This window comes from Neoarius graeffei, chromosome 17 (assembly GCF_027579695.1).
Source record: "Neoarius graeffei isolate fNeoGra1 chromosome 17, fNeoGra1.pri, whole genome shotgun sequence".
Lineage (NCBI taxonomy): Eukaryota > Metazoa > Chordata > Actinopteri > Siluriformes > Ariidae > Neoarius > Neoarius graeffei.
The window spans coordinates 54,366,457-54,372,174 of record NC_083585.1 but is presented as its reverse complement, the minus strand read 5'-3'; positions in this window follow the sequence as shown (position 1 = coordinate 54,372,174).

Below are 5,718 nucleotides of genomic sequence, written 5' to 3'. Positions count from 1 at the left end.
ATACATGCAGTATGGTTCATTGTTGTAAGTACATTATGGTAAGTTGCATTATTTTTTTCAAAATAATTTCTCACACACTCCTCTTTCTCCTGTTCTTCCTCCTCTTCTTTCCACTACTACTACTAAAGCAACAACAATTATTATAAGTGTTGCAATTTTTGGTAGAAGTAAAAGTAGGTATTATTTGTAGTATAAAATGTTGAATTGTTGAGCTGTTAAGATTGTTTTACAGTGGTGCTTGAAAGTTTGTGAACCCTTTCAAATTTTCTATATTTCTGCATAAATATGACCTAAAACAACATCAGATTTTCACACAAGTCATAAAAGTAGATAAAGAGAACCCAGTTAAACAAACGAGACAAAAATATTATACTTGGTCATTTATTTATTGAGGAAAATGATCCAATATTACACATCTGTGAGTGGCAAAAGTATGTGAACCTCTAGGATTAGCAGTTAATTTGAAGGTGAAATTAGAGTCAGGTGTTTTCAATCATTGGGATGACAATCAGGTGTGAGTGGGCACCCTGTTTTATTTAAAGAACAGGGATCTATCAAAGTCTGATCTTCACAACACGTTTGTGGAAGTGTATCATGGCATGAACAAAGATTTCTGAGGACCTCAGAAAAAAGCATTGTTGATGCTCATCAGGCTGGAAAAGGTTACAAAACCATCTCTAAAGAGTTTGGACTCCACCAATCCACAGTCAGACAGCTTGTGTACAAATGAAGGGAATTCAAGACCATTGTTACCCTCCCCAGGAGTGGTCGACCAACAAAGATCACTCCAAGAGCCAGGCATGTAATAGTCAGCGAGGTCACAAAGGACCCCCAGGATAACTTCTAAGCAACTGAAGGCCTCTCTTACATTGGCTAATGTTCATGTTCATGAGTCCACCATCGGGAGAGCACTGAACAACAATGGTGTGCATGGCAGGGTTGCAAGGAGAAAGCCACTGCTCTCCAAAAAGAACATTGCTGCTTGTCTGCAGTTTGCTAAAGATCACGTGGACAAGCCAGAAGGCTATTGGAAAATTTTGTGGACAGATGAGACCAGAATAGAACTTTTTGGTTTAAATGAGAAGCGTTATGTTTGGAGAAAGGAAAACACTGCATTCCGGCATAAGAACCTTATCCCATCTTTGAAACATGGTGGTGGTAGTATCATGGTTTGGGCCTGTTTTGCTGCATCTGGGTCAGGACGGCTTGCCATCATTGATGGAACAATGAATTCTGAATTATACCAGTGAATTCTAAAGGAAAATGTCAGGACATCTGTCCATGAACTGAATCTCAAGAGAATGTGGGTCATGCAGCAAGACAACGACCCTAAGCACACAAGTCGTTCTACCAAAGAATGGTTAAAGAAGAATAAAGTTAATGTTTTGGAATGGTCAAGTCAAAGTCCTGACCTTAATCCAATGGAAATGTTGTGGAAGGACCTGAAGCGAGCAGTTCATGTGAGGAAACCCACCAACATCCCAGAGTTGAAGCTGTTCTGTACGGAGGAACGGGCTAAAATTCCTCCAAGCCAGTGTGCAGGACTGATCAACAGTTACCGGAAACATTTAGTTGCAGTTATTGCTGCACAAGGGGGTCACACCAGATACTAAAAGCAAAGGTACACTTACTTTTGTCACTCACAGATACGTAATATTGGACCATTTTCCTCAATAAATAAATGACCAAGTATAATATTTTTTATTTCATTTGTTTAACTGGGTTCTCTTTATCTACTTTTAGGACTTGTGTGAAAATCTGATGGTGTTTTAGGTCATATTTATGCAGAAATATAGAAAATTCGAAAGGGTTCACAAACTTTAAAGCACCACTGTAAGTCATAAATGCAATGATATCTTCATATCACTGTGATATCTGCAAAATCATTTAAAAAATGTATCTATTATTTTTGTCTATGTGACTATTGTTAAAATATAGTATCGTGTAATAAATAGAGGAGATTACATGGTTAGGTGAAGATATGAAGTTTATCTTTGAGTGGTGAACATGTATTCAATCCGAGAAGATAAACTTCATCTCTTCGCGTCACTGTGTAATGTTTGTTGTATTATATGGACACATCCAAAAAAAAATATGCAAGTTAATTAAAAGTATTTTAATTTTGAACGGGTTTGCCATTTTAGGAACACATATCTCGTGATTGGAAAAACACTGGGAGTGACGTCATCAAAGTGAAATATCAGGGAATTATGATACATACAGGATGCTTTTTTGATGGAATAAAAACATGTGCCAGGCTTTTCATCACATGCTTTGACAATGTTTGTAAAAATTAATAAAGAGAAGGAACGCGAATAAAATATTTTATTTGAAAATATAGCTAGGTGTTTTATCATGTCGTCTACAGCTACACTTCGTGCTGTGAGTTGATTTGGTCAAAATTATTTTTAAACGTATTGACACTCATGATACTGTGATATTGCAGTCCAATTCAATATCTTATTTCATATAGAGGATATTACATGGTGGTGCAAAGATATGAAGTTTATTCATAAAATACGCAAGTTAATCAAAATAATTTTAATTTTGAACCAGTTCGCCATTTTGACAGCGTGTGTCTAGTCAGTAGGAAAACACTGGACGTGATGTCATCGGAGTGAAATATCAGGAAATATTATACATACAGGACACTTTTTTGATGGAATAAAAACATGTGTTCTAGTCCTTCCAGTGGGTTTCACTCATTTGGTTTGATAGTATGCAAGATTGTTAGCAGATCACTTATCCTACATGTATTACATCACTCTACCCAGTGGAGAATGAGAGTTGAATATGGTTTACAATATTGCATGGTGGGTGGCACGGTGGTGTAGTGGTTAGCGCTGTCGCCTCACAGCAAGAAGGTCCGGGTTCGAGCCCCGTGGCCGGCGAGGGCCTTTCTGTGTGGAGTTTGCATGTTCTCCCCATGTCCACGTGGGTTTTCTCTGGGTGCTCCGGTTTCCTCCACAGTCCAAAGACATGCAGGTTAGGTTAACTGGTGACTCTAAATTGACCGTAGGTGTGAATGTGAGTGTGAATGGTTGTCTGTGTCTATGTGTCAGCCCTGTGATGACCTTGCGACTTGTCCAGGGTGTACCCCGCCTTTCGCCCGTAGTCAGCTGGGATAGCCTCCAGCTTGCCTGCGACCCTGCACAGGATAAAGTGGCTACAGATAATGAGATGAGATGAGATATTGCATGGTTGTCAAGACAACATGATGTCACACGGCAGAGACGTAAAACTTCCGGGCTAGCAAGCAACTGGGACAATTTGTAAACAAACATGGCTGCCAGGTTTGCTTCATTAAATACGGAAGATTTTGAGAGAATTTTGAAAGAAAAAGACGTGTTGAACACCCGAAAGGAATTTGTATGTATGATAATAATAATAATAATAATAATTTTGGCTGTCTTTTTTTCATGGTATATCAGATATACTCCATTCAGCTATTCATCTTCAACTTGTTCAGTGTCATGCTAGCTGAATGGAATGTACAGTTGTGGTCAGATGTTTACATACAGTGACATGAATGTTATCTTGGATATGAATGTCATGGCAGTATTTGGGCTTTCAGTAATTTCTTTGAACTGTTCTTTTTCTGTGGCAGAATGATTGTACAGAATACATATTTAATTAAAAATAAAAACACTAGAATTTGGTGCACAAGTTTTAATTTCTTTGGGTTTTCTGAAATCAACACAGGATCAAAATTGTACATACAGGGTCAAAAATTTATATACGCTCACTTAGATTATTAATTCAGAGGTGCTGAAACTTCCAAAATGTCTCTTATCTTGCCAAGGCCGAGGTCTCTTAACTTCCTGTTAGTGATCATGATTGACTACAGCTGGTAGCTTCTCTGCGCCTTCATAAAAAGGGTTTGTTTACAGCACTTGTTGGATAGACCAACACACAGTAAAATGGGAAACTCCAAGGAGCTCAGTGCAGATGTGAGAAAGAGGATTGCAGATATACACAACTCCAGAATGTCTCTTGGAGCCATTTCTAAACAACTGCAGATCCCAAGATCAGTTCAAACAATTGTATCCAAGTTATTGTGAGGTTTATTCACTTTGCCAAGCCACTTTGCTTCAAGAAAACCCAAACTGTCACCCTCAGCTGAAAGGAAATTGGTTTGGATGGTCAGGAACAACCTGGGAACCACCATGGCACAGCCCTACCATGAACTGGAAGCTGATGGATCACTGTCTACAGTTCAGATCATCATGGACTAAGAGGCTGCTATCCAATAAATAACCCCCTGCTCCAAAATTGACACCTTCAAGCTTAACTAAAGGTTGAAGCTGACCACACAGACAAAGAAAAAGCCTTCTGGAGGAAAGTTGTAAGGTCAGATGAGACAAAGATTGAGTTGTTTGGCCACAATGACCACCATGTACAGAGGGACACTGTACCAGCTGGTGGTGGTGGTAGGGTCATCATGCTCTGGGGCTGTTTTGCTGCCAGTGGAACTGGTTCATTGCACAAAGTGGATGGAATAATGAAGAAGGAGGACTACCTCAGAATTCTTCAGCATAAACCATCAGAAACTTGAACACAACTTGGGACCTGGGAGTTACAACAGGACAATGAACCCAAACATGCATCAGAGCTGGTTGTGGAGGACAAAGCAGGCTAACATTAAGCTTAAAACAAGTCCTGACTTCAACCCTATTGAAAATTTATGGACCATGCTTAGAAGTCGAGCCCATGCAAAGAAAAAAATTAATTTAACTCTACCAATTCTACCATGAAGAGTCGTGAAATATCCAACCAGAATTCTGCCAGAAGCTTGTTCATGGTAAACAAAAATGTTTGGTCAATGTGAATCTTGCGAAGAGATATTTTACCCAAATATTAGGAGTGCTGTATGTATAATTTTGACCCTGTGTTGATTTCAGAAAACCCAAAGAAAATTAAAACTTGTGCACCAAATTCTAGTGTTTTTTTTTAATTAAAGCTGTATGCTGTACAATCATTCTGCCACAGAAAAAGAACAGTTCAAAGAAATTACTGAAAGTCTGAATATTGCCATGACATTCATATCCAAGATGACATTCATGTCACTGTATATAAACTTCTGACCGCAACTCTATCTGATAGACCACTCAACACCAAGCAATATTATTAGGATGCAGTGCTGCAGCACAGCAACCTATGGGCTCCCCTAGGGGAGCCCATAGGTTGCAGTGCAAAGCACTGCAACTATTGTTCTTCTGCGTGTTTCTTCTTCTTCTTCTTCCTACGCAAATTTTGATTTCGAATAACTCAATAACCATACGTCGCACACAGACAAACAATATATCAAAACGTGCGGCTCGATCGGACTCACTATGCTATTACTTTTCTCTACAGAATACGATTTTTTCGCGACATAGTCGCGAAAAAATCGTCGAAAAAACCCCCATTCATTTCTATGGAATTAATTGAAAAAAAAGCACTTTTTCAACGTTTTTCAAACGTTGGCTGCTCTGGCATGCCTTAACCTAGAGACGTGATTCAAACTCTAAAACGTAGGAAAACTTCTCCTCTGTGGATCTGGCATTCAACTTTTCTGCTAGGTTCTACACTTTCGGATCAGTCCCGGCTCAAACACCATGTGGGTTCCGGGAGAAAATCCGGCTTTTGAATGGGTGTCTATTGCGTTACACCCCAGTGAAGCTCGTTAACTTAGAGTGGAGAGAGGTTGAAAATAAAGCTCAAACTTTCTTGCTTAAA